Source organism: Sorex fumeus, unplaced genomic scaffold, assembly GCF_029834395.1.
Source record: "Sorex fumeus unplaced genomic scaffold, SorFum_2.1 ptg000043l, whole genome shotgun sequence".
NCBI lineage: Eukaryota > Metazoa > Chordata > Mammalia > Eulipotyphla > Soricidae > Sorex > Sorex fumeus.
In genome coordinates, this window is record NW_026606100.1 from 9,430,455 (window position 1) to 9,445,012 (window position 14,558).

The window sequence follows — 14,558 nt, forward strand, 5'->3', positions numbered from 1 at the left end:
AGCCTTTAGCAAAACTCACAAAGAAAGGGAGAGAGAAAACCCTAATAAACCGAATCAGAAATGAAAAGGGGGTCATTACAACAGAAACCACAGAAATTCAGAGGATCCTCAGGGAGTACTTTGAGAAGCTTTATGCCACGGAACATCAAAACCTCGAGGAAATGGATAAATTCCTAGACTCCTACAGACTCCCAAGGCTGAACCAAGAAGACCTGGAATACCTGAACAGACCTATCACCATCAAGGAAATTGAAATGGTAATAAAAAGTCTCCCCAAGCACAAAAGTCCTGGCCCGGATGGATTCACTAGTGAATTCTTCCAAATCTTTAAAGAGGACTTACTCCCGATGCTCTTTAAGCTTTTCCATGAAATTTAAATATCAAAAACACTTCCGAACAGTTTCTACGAAGCAAATATCACACTGATACCAAAAGCAGACAGAGATACCACAAAGAAAGAGAATTACAGGCCGATATCCCTGATGAACACAGATGCAAAGATCCTCAACAAACTACTAGCAAATAGAATCCAACTACTCATCAAAAAGATCATACACCATGACCAAGTAGTATTCATCCCAGGGATGCAAGGATGGTTTAACATTCGGAAATCAATCAACATAATCCACCATATCAACAAAAGAAAAGATAAAAAGCATATGATCATATCAATAGATGCAGAGAAAGCATTTGATAAGATCCAGCACCCCTTTATGATGAAAACCCTAGCCAAAATGGGTATAGAGGGGACCTTCCTCAACATAATTAAAGCCATCTACCACAAGCCTACAGCAAGCATCATCCTCAATGGGGAAAAACTGAGAGCCTTCCCTCTAAGATCAGGGACGAGACAGGGATGCCCACTCTCTCCACTGCTGTTCAATATAGTACTGGAAGTACTTGCAATAGCGATTAGGCAGGAAAAAGATATTAAGGGCATTCAGGTAGGAAAGGAAGAAATCAAGCTCTCACTATTCGCAGATGATATGATACTCTACATAGAGAACCCAATAACTTCCACCAAAAAACTCCTAGAAACAATAGACTCGTATAGTAAAGTTGCAGGTTATAAAATCAATACCCAAAAGTCCATGGCTTTCCTATACGCAAACAGTGAGAGAGAAGAAAGCAACATGAAAAAAACAATCCCGTTCACAATTGTGCCCCAGAAAATCAAGTACCTAGGAATCAGCTTAACTAAGGAAGTAAAGGACCTGTATAAAGAAAACTACAAAACGCTACTTCAGGAAATAAAAGAGGACATGAGGAAATGGAAAGATATCCCCTGCTCATGGGTCGGGAGACTTAACATTGTCAAAATGGCAATACTACCGAAAGCATTGTATAAATTCAATGCAATCCCTATAAGGATACCCATGACATTCTTCAAAGAAATGGAGCAAACACTCCTGAAATTTATATGGAACAATAAGCCCCCACGAATAGCTAAAGCAATTCTTGGGAAAAAGAAAATGGGAGGAATCAACCTCCCGAACTTCAAACTGTACTACAAAGCAGTAATAATTAAAACAGCATGGTACTGGAGCAAAGGCAGAACTGCAGACCAATGGAACAGGGTTGAATACACTGACATCTCCCCTCAATCATATGCTCATCTAATCTTTGATAAAGGTGCAAGTAATGTGAAGTGGAGTAAGGAAAGCCTCTTTAATAAATTGTGTTGGCATCACTGGACGGCTACATGCAAAAAAATAGGCTCAGAACTCTGCCTAACACCATGTACAAAAGTAAGATCAAAATGGATTAAAGACCTCAACATCAGACCAGAAACCATAAGGTACATTGAAGATAAAGTTGGCAAAACCCTCCATGACATTGAAGCTAATGGTATCTTCAAAGATGCCATGCCACTGGCCGAGCAAGTGAAAACAGAGATAGATAAATGGGACTATCTTAAACTAAGAAGCTTCTGCACCTCCAAAGAAACAGTGACCAAAATACAAAGACAGTCTACAGAATGGGAAAGGATATTCGCCGAATACACATCTGACAAGGGGTTGATATCCAAGATATACAAAATACTGGTTAAACTCCACAAGAAGAAAACATCCAACCCCATCCAAAAATGGGGCAATGAAATGAACAGAAACTTTCCCAAAGAAGAAATCCGAATGGCAAAAAAGCACTTGAGAAAATGCTCTACAGCATTAATCATCAGGGAGATGCAGATCAAAACCACAATGAGATACCATCTCACACCTCAGAGACTGGCCCACATTCAAAAGCACAAAAGCAACCGATGCTGGCGTGGATGTGGCGAGAAAGGGACACTCCTTCACTGTTGGTGGGAATGTCCGCTGGTTCAGCCCTTCTGGAAAACAGTATGGATGATTCTCAAAAAATTAGAAATTGAGCTCCCATTTGACCCAGCAATACCACTCCTGGGAATCTATCCCAGAGAGGCAAAAATGTATAGTCGAAGTGACATTTGCACTTGTTTGTTCATTGCAGCACTCTTTACAATAGCCAGAAACTGGAAGAGACCTGAGTGCCCAAGAACAGATGACTGGTTAAAGAAACTTTGGTACATCTATACAATGGAGTACTATGTAGCTGTTAGAAAAGATGAAGTCATGAAATTTACATACAAGTGGTACAATATGGAAAGTATCATGCTAAGCGAAATGAGTCAGAAAGAGAGGGATAGACATAGAAAGATTGCATTCATCTGGGGGATATAAAGTAACAAAGTATGAGATTAATATACAAGAATAGCTGAGATCAGCACCAGGAGGATTACTCCATAACTTAGAAGCCATCCGGGTATCCTAGAGGAAAGGGCAGTTCAGATAGAGAAGGGAGCACCAAATAAAGGATGTTTGGAGGATCCTCCCAGGAGGGGAGATGCATGTTGAAAGTAGACTATGGACTGAACATGTTTGCCACTCAATGCCTCTTTTGCAGACCACAACACCCAAAAGGAGAGAGAGAACACAGGGGATTGCCCTGCCACAGGGACAGGGGGGATGGGGGCATGGGGGTGGGAGGGATATTATCCATGGTGGTGGAAAATGGGCACTGGCGGAGGGATGGGTATCTGATCATTGTATAATTGAAACAAAAGCACAAAAAATTGTAAATCTACAACTTTTAAAAAAATAAAATAAAATAAAGGAAAAAAAAGAAAAGTTGAATTATTTATATTTCCCCTTATTTGTGAAACATTACTGAAATTTTCTCTTCAGTTTCACTTACTGTTTCATTTGTAAGACTGAGTCTGTTATGCTTTCCAGGGAGGTTTTTATTTTATTCATTTTTATTCATTGGGTTTTTCATATCCCATTTCTGTCTTGCTGGCAAAGAACTCCCTCTGCTTCTGAATAATCTCATTACATTGACATTAGTCTGCATTTGATGTAGTTCATTGTTTTTTTTTTAATAATTGTTATCTGAAATATATTGTTAACATTGACTTGTGAGGAGTTTTCTTTCTCATTTGGTAGCTAGGTTTAGCTTTGGGGGGCATTAACACCCCCATTCTCTAGTAGGAGACTCTGCGGCTTGGACTTTGGAATTCACTTGTCTTTCAGGATCTTGGGTATAAGGATGGGGCCTGGATCTGTCAAATGTTTCCACTTGTTGCTCTGGGTGGAGAGAGCTAGTGTGAATATTATAAAATCTCCATCCCTTCTCCTGCTGTGACCAGACCCATTCTTTCTCTGCACTTAATTCTTCATCTAGGACCGGATAACCCTCAGATTTCTGCTTTGGTTGGTGGTTTGCTGTGGAGACAGCCTGGTCTGGATATCCAGGGTTGGAATGAGATCTCAGCCTTCTGACACCAGTTCTCCCTTTACCTGGTAGAGCTGCATCCAGGTCATGTTTTCGTAGCCTGAGCTGTGGGCTCTGATGGCATAGGAGACATTTTTTGCCACAGTGTATCTGGCAAATACCTGGGACTTCCGACTAGTCCCCAACTCCTTGTCATGGCAGACATGAATTCTTCTCTCTCCTGTGAAGGAACTTGTTGGCGCCTTGTGTGATCTCTAAGTTCAAGCACCTTTCCCTACTTGGATCACAGTGTGGGTGTAGAGAGGGGGTGTACCCTGCCTGCCATACTCAGCCAACATTAGCGGGGTTCTTTCTAATCAGCACACTCAATTTCTGGCAAGCAAACGAATCATTCTTTCCTTAGTGGGGTTGTTCCCTAGGGTCCTGGAGAACTGAGTGTTCCCAAAGTCCTGACCCCTGCTTGGCTTTTATTTTGAGCAGTGAGTAGTGGCAGGAGTTTTGAGTTCCTCCTCCCTCAAATGCCCCAGATGTCCGTCAGCAATGTGGGTGTGTGGGTAGATCAGATTGGAATGGTGAGGAATGGATGAAAGTTTTATGCAATAGATAGTTGGTTTCTGGTTGTGTAGTAAGGGTTTTTTTTTCTCTCGGGATATCTTCTGCCATGTTTAATGGGCTCAGTCTCTTACACTTCTCTTTAAAATATGTGCTATCGTATGGTTAGTTAAGGGGTGAGGAGAGGACAAATTTTCATAGTTATTCCCATTCATGACCTACCATGATAGAAAAAATTACTAAATAAGGTTTAAAAGAGAACTAAGGTATGACTCTCCTTGAGGTAAATATGTAGTCTCAGGGCCAGCCAGACTTGCGGAATCAGATCTCCAGAGCAGGGGCCCAGGATTAGTGTTGGGTTGTCCGGGTAGTGCACACCTGGATTTTATGAGCCGAGCTTAGCTTCAGCTGTTCTGCCTGTTAGATCCAGATGCGTGTATTTACCTGTTGGACTGTGTCTCAGTTTTCAGACATGAATATAGTCTATATAGACATGAACTCTAGAGTCCAGAGAATTTTCCAACTTATTTGACCAGTCTCCCCCTTTTCAGAAAAATTAGTCTCTCAGACCCATTCCTCCATCCCTGCCTCCCACCCCCAACCCATGGAAATCAGCCTTCTTTAATGGAGGGCATAGGAAGTGCTTCCCAGTTTACACCCGAAGCTAACACCACACCTTTGGGCCATTCAAGTGCTCTCTGGGTGGGATAAGGAGCACTGCCCCTCTCTTTTGGAAACACTGATGGAGTCCATCTTGCTCAGAATGTTCTCTCTAATCAAAACAGACACTGCATGCTTCTGAGTTTCCAAAACATGGTTAGCTTTATTTCTCAAACAGCATTGCTGACCTTCTGGGACTTCTTTCTTTCTCTATGTATAGCATGTAAAATCTTCCTAACCTGTGCTAGGAAATAACATGCAGAAATGTGGTCAGCATATCCTGACCTCCCAATGTCTGAAGTCTCTGTCACTCGGCTGTCAGCGCCTGTGATCCTGGAAGCATTGTCTGCACATGGAGGTGACCCAGGGATTTGGCTCGGTGGTGGCAGAGCTGGTGAGCCATTCTTCCCAGGACTAGGAACCAGGAAGGAGTGTTTCACTTCAGTGCACTTAGGACAGCATGTTCTTGATCAACTGTTCTGGAAGAACAGCATTCCGTTGTTTTCACAGCAGCCGGCAAGTTCCTTTTTCCTCCCGGCCCAGGCAGTAATGAATCATTTCGTTATCAGTGACGAAGGAAGAGGAACATCTCAAAACGTGCCCTTTGAGGGCTGAGCCTCCTGCAGACATTACAGGGGAATTCCCACCTCATGATCGGATCCAGTCCGGAGGTACCCTCCCAACTAGGCAGGGTGGCGGCGGCAGGTCTCTCTTAGGAGTGCTGAAGAATTAAAGGATTTTTCTCGAGCAGCTGTTTTCACATTGCGCATGACATGTTTTTTTGCTTTATCTCAGGCTGTACATAAGTATATCTTCTGCAGTTGACTTGCATGGAACATCTTAGTGAGTGACATATTCATTCTGTGACTGATGAGAAAACAGCCCACTCTTTGGAGCTGCTGTTAAACTGAAAAACTTGATGATGTATGTTTACAAATGAGCACATTTTCATCTCCTCCGAAATAGTCTGAGATCTTGAGAGCATCTACCTACATGCATTTAAAATCAAGCATCTGGAGTCTGAGAGGAAAGCAGTCCCCCCGCCCCACCCTGGTTTTCACATGTGGCAAAAATTTATTCGTGCACAGTATTATGTAGCTGAGTATGAAAATGTTACCGAGTTTTCAGAGCACCGCTCTAGGAAAATGTTGTGGCATATGTTGCTGCTACCTCTCGGTAGCTTGCTGGGCTCTCTGAGAGGGGTGGAGGAATCGAACTCAGGTCAACCATGTTGGCTGCGTGCAAGGCAAAAGCGCCTTACTGCTGTGCTGTTGCTCCAGCCTCAAAGGTATGCAATTTTTAATTTAAAAAAATACTCATATGTAATGTTCAACTATTTACAACATTGTCCTAAGATTTTTTTTCTTTTTTTGTGTGTGTGTTAGGGTATTAAGAGTACCATGAATTTCAATGTGTGGGGTTCCAGGCTTATACTTTTTTGTATTTCCTGCAACACTAAACCTAGGCCTAAGGCCCTTATAAGGACTCTCGCAAGGATGACTTGTTGAATTGGGTTGAAGTGTGAGTCAGTCGGTTTATGTAGGTGGAACTCGGCTCTGTGCTGTGGTGTTCACATATTCATGGTGTTTATTTACGAGATGTTTTAGCTCAAGAAATGCCTACTAATTTTTCTTTCTGTGTGAATCATATGGAATTATCTCTGCAAATTAATTTCCTTAATTAACCCAGAGAAAAGAGGGCAGAATAAGACGCGTTTCATTAAGTGCTCAGCCTAAGGTAATGTAAATAATAAAGGTAATGTACATAATAAAGTTGTTTTGTAAATGACTGGAGTTTTGTATAACATTTTGTACAAAACATGTTGCTGTAAACAGTTGCCATTTCATTTATACACAGTTTAGAATCCTTTTATCATTTCTATTTGATTGATGGTATTCCCTCCCGCCTCTTGTCTAAGCCTGGAGAGAGTGTCCCACAGTGGTGTTCCAGTGGACAAAGGAGAGACCTTCTTTCTGTGGGTTGAGGAGCCTAAACTGGGGTGAAAGGGAGGAGGCACAGCATTTGCTCAAATTTTGGAGACCTATATGTGTATCTGTCAGACCATGAGTTGCAAGAAAGATTGAATGCGGCAACACCGGGGTATTCTTTTGAAGGTCGGGACTGTCTGAGAATCCTAATTGCTGAGGAGTTTGGATTTGCCAAGCCTTCCCCCTGCCCCTACCCTATGCCAGAGATTGAACCTGGAACCTTGCATAAGTGGGGCATGTGCTGTACTTATAGCCACATGCCCTGGCCCTTCGTCAGGGCATGATTTCTCCATTAGGAAGGTCTCCTGGGGCTGGAGCGATAGCACAGCAGGTAGGATGTTTGCCTTGCACACGGCTGACCCGGTTCAATTCCCAGCATCCCATATGGTCCCCCGAGTGAGCACCGCCAGGAGTAACCCCTGTGCAATGCTGGGTGTGACCTAAAAAGCAAGGAAAGAAAAAAAAAGATCTCCTGCAGTGTCCAGTGAGCTGAAGCCATCACTGCAGATGCAGATATCATGGCTTCTAACTCAACCCTCTCTAAGTCTGTCTTGACTTTATTTTCTTGGATGCATTTGTTACCAGAGCAGACAATATTGATTGGTGTATTTATCTGCCTTTCCTACCTAGAATGTAAAGCTCCTCGAGGGCAGGTGTATGTCTTTCCCTCCCCAGCGTGTCCATCGTGCCTGGCCTATAACAGGTGACCAGTGATTGTTTATCAACACCTGAAACAAGGGCTCAGAATCTTCATCACCAGTGAGGGGCAGGGACTGTCACTTGGCTTTGAATAGAATACTCCAAGGTCACACTCAAGCCTAGCTTGCAGCATCTCAGTGGCATCAGAGAAAACACCAGAGAAACCCCAAACAAAGGAGGCCGTTCTCTAAAAAATAACTCCTATCAGTGGTGTTAAAGACAAAAGCTGAAGCATTGTTTTTAATTTAAAGGTGGGTCAGATATATAGGACTCTGGTCAAGATGCTCGCCTGGCACTGCCTGGCCCCATTTCGACCACCTGGAGCTATGACTGCTTGCCCCCCCACCCCCCACCCCACAGGACAGAGCTGGGAGCAGATTTTCGAAGCATCTAAAATGTGGCCCCAAATTTTCCTCCCACCAAAGAAAAAGGAGACTGAAAAAAATCTTAGAGTTAAGTGTGGTTGGTGATTCTATGCAAGATACTTAGAAAATAAAACTGTTGTATGTTAAGAGAGTTGGTGAAATTATAGTATGCATAGAGGACAGAGCAAGTAGGCTGCTAGTGGTTGTCCTTATTCACTCCAGATGGGGTGAGCTGGGCCTCAGGACCCAAAGGCAAGAATTCTGCAGTGAGATTCTTCCGGGCTCTGCTGCAAAGCTGTGTAGCCAGGGCATGGGGCTCTTAGAGGCAGAGACTGCCTGCTACAGCACTCTTCATAATCACCCAAACCTGGATGCAACCTGAGCGTCCAATAACAGGCGACTGGGGAAAGGATCCATGGAGTACACAGAGAAATACTGCTCGGCTATGAGAAAAGATGGACTCAGCCCCAAAGCCAAGAGGAAAAAAAAATGGAAAGATGAAGTCATTCAGTTGCCACTAGTAGAAGGATAGAACTGGAGGGAATTATCTGAGCAGTCAGCCAGGAGGGAGGTAGACAGAGCTCTCTCATTTGGGGGCTAAAAAGAAGCAGAGTAGGAGAAGAGCAAATGGAAGCTGACAGTGTGCCCCGTGCCAGCACTGATCTTCTTGGGAGGAGGCCTATGGCCCCACTGGGGATTCTTGGCCAGTCAGACCAGCAGTTCAGTTCAGAGGCCTGAGGGGACGGAATTTCTCAGTCCCAGGGGCCGGTGGCTCTACTCTGGGGTCTCCAGGCCACAGCTGGCCATGCTCAGGGTTATCCAGGGATGCATGCCCCCAGGCTCGGCAGGCATCCTCCCTGCTCTACTGTCTCCTGGCTGGTCCTAGCATGAGCTTTCTTACTCTTGTTTTCTTCCTGGTAGTCAAGTGGGTGTACGGAGCAAAAACTAAGTAGCCCACATACACACTTTTGAGAAGAGAGTATGCCTTTCCTTCCTCAGCAACTTAGGGAGAGAGTATGTTTTGTCATCAATGCCAGTTCTGCCCAGTTCCTTCTCCCTGGCTCCAGTGATCACGGACACGGTGATGATAGATCAGGCATTACCTTGAGCTTCCCTAGGATTGCCTGCAAAGTCAGTTGAGAGCTTGTTGGTTAAATCTTGAGCCACCAAAGAATGATTAGAAGAATTTCAGAGCTCTGGGAAATGGTTCAAAGAGATGGAGTGCATGGTTTGCGTGGGGGTGTGGAGAGGTGGGGGGTACAGCTGGGAGTTGCTTCTGCAGAATGTTCCAGAAGTAGCCTCAGAACACTTCCAGATGTGCACCCCCCAGTATATTTATATACTTAATTATTTGAATCTGTTGATTTTAAGCATTTTAATATAATACGATTGAAACAGAGCAGAGTCCCAGTTAAAGCTGAGTAAGCATAAACAAATGGCATTATCCCACACCACTGTGTTTGGGACCTCTTGAGGACTGGGAGAAAGGTTAGTGTACAATTCCGTTAGCCAAGATGGAGTGATGAAGATTGGCCAGACACCTGTTTTACTGACAAGTGTTTGACTGAGTACTTAGCACCTTTTTTTTATTTTGCTCCTTATTTAAAAATTCTTTTCCCTTGATGTGATTTGCTTAAATTGAAGTATTCATATCGTTTACAAGAGCTTCAGGTCCCACGTGTTTCATGTTGAACTCTAATTTGTTAGTCTAACCCTAAAAAGAGAACTTACAGCAGTTCTGTAGTGGGAATTTGGATGAAGTGATTTCTAAGTTTCCCTCTAACTCCAATTTTCATTGGGCGACCAGATAAAGATGACAGCGTATATTTATACTTTGAGTATGTGTATACCCAGCAGGTTTCAGTAGCTCAAACTTGCTTTTAAGCGAGCACAATAATTCATTCAGTGTCATGCACTTGCAAGATTTGGCATTAAATCTTTATTTAACTGATGGACAAAGAAACAACCTTGTTTCACAAGTGCTTTGTCCCCACCCCTTCCGACACACACACACACACACACACACACACACACACACACACACGACTGATTAACTTTAATTCTGGCTATATGGTAGGTTCTTGTCACCACATTTTCTAATCATGAAAAAACTTTTTTGTTTGTTTTGTGTTTTGTTACCACAGCTTAGTTTGTGACATCTGCCTGCCTACTCAGGAGAGGATATTTATGCTTCTTTATAAGGAGCTACTCTCTTGCCTGCAATGACAGTTTTGAAGTTTGAGAAGTTGAAGGATAAATTGTACATAACAAAATTATCTGGATGAGGAATTTTTATATACATATATGTATACACAAATGTATATACACGTATATGCATATATTATATACATACATATATGCACAACATATCCAATATCAGGTATTCTTTATATGACATACATTTTAGTACTAATCACAAAATCTCCTCATCATAAGCCATTATTCTTTTTTTTTTTGATGTTTACACTTTTATTTTATTTTTAATTTTTTATTAGCGAAGCACTGTAAGCACTGGGGTACAGTTACAGACTTACAAACTTTCGTGCTTGTATTTCAGTCATAAGTGATTGAGTACCCATCCTTCTGCCAGTGCCCATTCTCCACCACCAATGATCCCAGTATCCCTCCCACCACACCCAATCTATTTCCCCCCACCCCCTGCTCTGTGGCAGGGCATTCCCTTTTGTTCTCTTTCCTTTTGGGTGTTGTAGTTTACACGAGAGGCATTGAGTAGCACAGCACAGTCCTCCGTTGTTTATTGATTTGTTCGAACAGGCCCAGTAACGTCTTCATTGTGAGACTTGTTGTTACTGTGTTTGGCATATAGAATACGCCACGGGGAGCTTGCCAGGCTTTGCCGAGCGGGCGAGATACTCTCGGTAGCTTGCCGGGCTCTCCGAGAGGGGTGGAGGAATCGAACCCGGCCTGCCTAGGCCGGCCGCATGCAAGGCAAATGCCCTACCGCTATGCTATTGCTCCAGCCTGAGGCATTGAGTATAAGCCATTATTCTTTTAGTACTTAGCAAGTGCCAGGTATATTCTAGTTTGCTTTATACAGTTTTGCACTTTCATTCCCCTAGTAACTTTAATGTGTTGGTATTCATTGTTCTGTTTCAGAAGTAAGGAGATTGAGGTGTAGGGGGAAGCACTTTAACCTGTTTCAGAAATAGTAAGTTATGATTTAAACTTAGAGTGATTCTATTCCAAGGTCTTTTAAAATTTTGTTAATCTAAGCTGTTTCATTAACCATTCATACAGATATACTCACAAGCATTGGATGTGTGAACATTCTTGATCAGCTGCATACATGATACAAAAGTTCAATTCGATTAATCAGCTTTAAGTTTAAGAGATAGGGAATAGAGCTACATGGCCAAGCTGGTTTGGTTCTCAGTTTTGTATATGCCCCAGCCCCCCAAAAGCACTGCCAGGAGAGACCCTTGCACACAGAGCCAGGTGTAAGCCTTGAGCACTGCCAGGTATGGCCCCCAAAACAAAGAACAAAAAGGAAGTTCATGGATTGACATTTGGATAGCTACTCCTTAAAAAACACTGAAACCCAGAAAATGGTGTTGAGGCTGTGGAGAATCGGAGCCTTATGCCCTGATGAAAGTGTGGATCAATGTAGGTTCTCTGAAGACAACTTGGTGGGTCTTCAGGAAAAGCATTAGCATATGATTTAGAAATCTTCATTCTGCATGTATTCCCCAAAGAGCTAAAAGCAGGTATTTTGGAGATACTTACAACTTACATTTACATTTGCAAGTAACACATTTCATAATAGGTCAGAGGTGAAAGCTTGTGTACAGCATGCGCTCAGCCAGTTGAACTCTCTGGCCCCCTATTTTCTTTTCCTTTTTAGTGTGTGTGTGTGTGTGAGTGTGTGTGTGTGTGTGTGTGTGTGTGTGTGTGTGATTAATAGGAGCTACTCCTGCTTAATCCTGTGTTATTGGCCTGGTATTTATTTAGGACTATCAGGGCTTCCTTGGCAATGCTCAGGAGTCCATGTGCCAGGGATCAAACTCAGGACCTTTTGTAAGCCCGGCAAAAGCTACCACGAGAGCAACATCCCAATCTGTTTGTATGTTTGTCTTTGTTTGTTTTCAGGGGAGCACACCTGGTGATGTTCAGGGCTTAATCCTGGCTCTGCTCTTAGGAGTTACTCCTGGCAGTGCTTGGGGATGCTGGGGATTGGCCTGGTTTGACTGTGTGCAAGGGAAGTCCCCTATCCTCTGCACTTTCACTCCAGCCCTCATCTGGACGATAGACTTGAAAGTGCTTAGGATAGGAGATTTTATGTTAGATGTTTTTTGCAAAATTATGAAAGGGAGAGAGAATAGAATAGAAGTTATTGCCTGGGAAGTCTTCCCTCTGAAGAATAAAAGGAATTTTGTTTTATTTATGTTTTGGGGGCCACTCCCCCAAAAAATCAGGTGCTGCTCAGTGCCTACATATGACCCTGTGCTCAGGGGCCATACCTGGCAGTACTCTAGGGAGTATATGGAGTACCAGGATTCATACCAGCTCATGGTCACATACTCGGCAAGTGCGTTAATCTTTGTACTATTTCTTCTGCCCAAGAAGCATTTTTTCTGCTTTTCTGGTTTTTTTTTTGTGCCCAGACATTTATTTCCTACTAATGGAATTATTAAACCAAACAGCATTCATTGAAAAAATTAAGCAAATGGGAAATAACTGAGACCTTGGGTTTTAATTCCTTATGCCCAACTTACTTAACTTGGCGTCTTTGCTATTTTTACCTGGTCCAGTACCAAAAGAGTGGGTTTTCCTTAGAAATGGGGAGACGGGAGAGGTCCTATCCACATACTTTCCCTCTGAACATGAGTGCAGCTATTTTGCCAGCCTTAGAGGGAGAGCCACTTACAGAAATAACTGGGACTCACACTCAGATCAGCAACCGTGTTGTTTTCAAAGTGAAACCTGTAACTGAATCATACTTTTCAGTTAAACCTGGTGCTAGTTCACGGATGAATCATCTGGTTTGAGCTGGTCAACTGAAGACTGTGAAGTTGAACTAATACCCAGTTACCTTTGGTGTGACTTACAGAATCTACCCTTCCTTTTATCCATGCAAAAAAGTTTAATGTACTGCAACAAAGCTGAATTTTCTTATAATCCAACTTTAACTTGAGCATGTGCTCTATCACTGTCGCTGTCACTGTCACTGTCCTCCCATTGTTCATCGATTTGCTCGAGCTGGCCCAGTAACATCTCCATTGTGACAATTGTTACTGTGTTCGGTATATCGAATACGTCACGGGTAGATTGCCAGGCTTTGCCATGTGGGCGAGATACTCTCGGTATCTTGCCGGGCTCTCTGAGAGGCGTGGAGGAATCGAACTCAGGTTGGCCATGTCGGCCATGTGCAAGGCAGACGCCCTACCCGCTGTGCTGTCGCTCCAGCCCATGTGCTGTATAGATTGCAATATTTATTTTTGTTTGTTTTGGGGCCACACCTAGCAGTGCTCAAGACTTACTATTCCTGGCTCTGCATTCAGGGATCCCTTCTGGCAGGACTCATAGGGTGCCTGGATTGAACCCAGGTCTGTCTTGTGTGAGGCAAATGTCCTCCCTGCTATACCAACCCACGTTGTAATACTTTGAAGAAAGGAGTTCTAGTGTTTCCCATTGGTTTCCCTCTTTCTGAAGTTTCCCACGGCTGTTTGAGTTGTCTCTGTACTGGTGTAGTGATGAAAGGACTCACTCTCCAGTGCAGGATAGTCTTTAGCACACATCTCCCCATTGACAGTATGAACTTTTTAAAAGTTGGCCTTGTCCTATTTTTGCAAGGAGATACGTAAAAATGGGTGAAACCAGAGTTCCCGTAAAATGCAACCTGGAACCATCTGCATTGAGGTTTCAGTTGACCAGAACAGGAATGACTGGAGAGAAGTGGGGAGAGACCAAAATCAGATGATCTTTCTCCATTTCTTAGGTGACTTTGAAACCTGGCTCAGGCTAGTGTGGGGTTTGGAAGAGCAAATAGAAGACGGCCTGAAAGTGATGGTAAAGATGCCGACACATATAGAGGTCAGTTTGTGTGCCTAAATTTTTCTATGCTTTCATTGCTATTGCCTGTCAGTTAGCTAGAGGTATGTAGTATTGCTGGCAGCATTTTGCAGGTGAACAAATCTGGGAAAAGAGAAGCTAACCAGTTTGTTTACGACCATCCAACTTGTACTTAAATGGTTCCAGAATCCAGAATGATAGGCAGGCCTAGGTAGGGCGAGCAATTTATATTTTCCCAAATAAAATACAGCAGTCAAAAGCCATGTGGTAACCAAGAATGTGGTATAGAAAAATCTAGGAGAGCGTGAGTGCCTTGCAACTGGGGTCTGGGAGCCTTGTAGCAGCTTTGACCACATTTATTCCTTCCCAGGATAAATGACAGCTACTGGCCAGAGTTTTGTTGGAGGAATGGGCTAATTGGGGTTGGGGACATTGACTAGTGCTGCGTGCTCCAAGGTGCTCAGTATGATCGGCCTGCTTCTCCGGATGCTGGTGATGGTGGCCCTGGGCA

General features: G+C 43.3%; 1 protein-coding gene across 2 annotated transcripts in view; it reads left to right on the forward strand.

Moving 5' to 3' along the window:
- The window catches only part of SGMS1 (sphingomyelin synthase 1), a 309,219-nt gene that overhangs the window by 107,031 nt on the left and 187,630 nt on the right, over positions 1-14,558 (forward strand). Inside the window, exon 1 of one of the 2 annotated variants that reach the window (XM_056120602.1) lies at positions 14,048-14,068. The exons of the other annotated variant lie outside the window; for it this stretch is intronic. The gene's annotated coding sequence lies outside the window, so the exon portion shown is untranslated. Of the gene's footprint in view, positions 1-14,047; positions 14,069-14,558 lie in introns of those variants that run through there. 2 annotated transcript variants of the gene reach the window in all.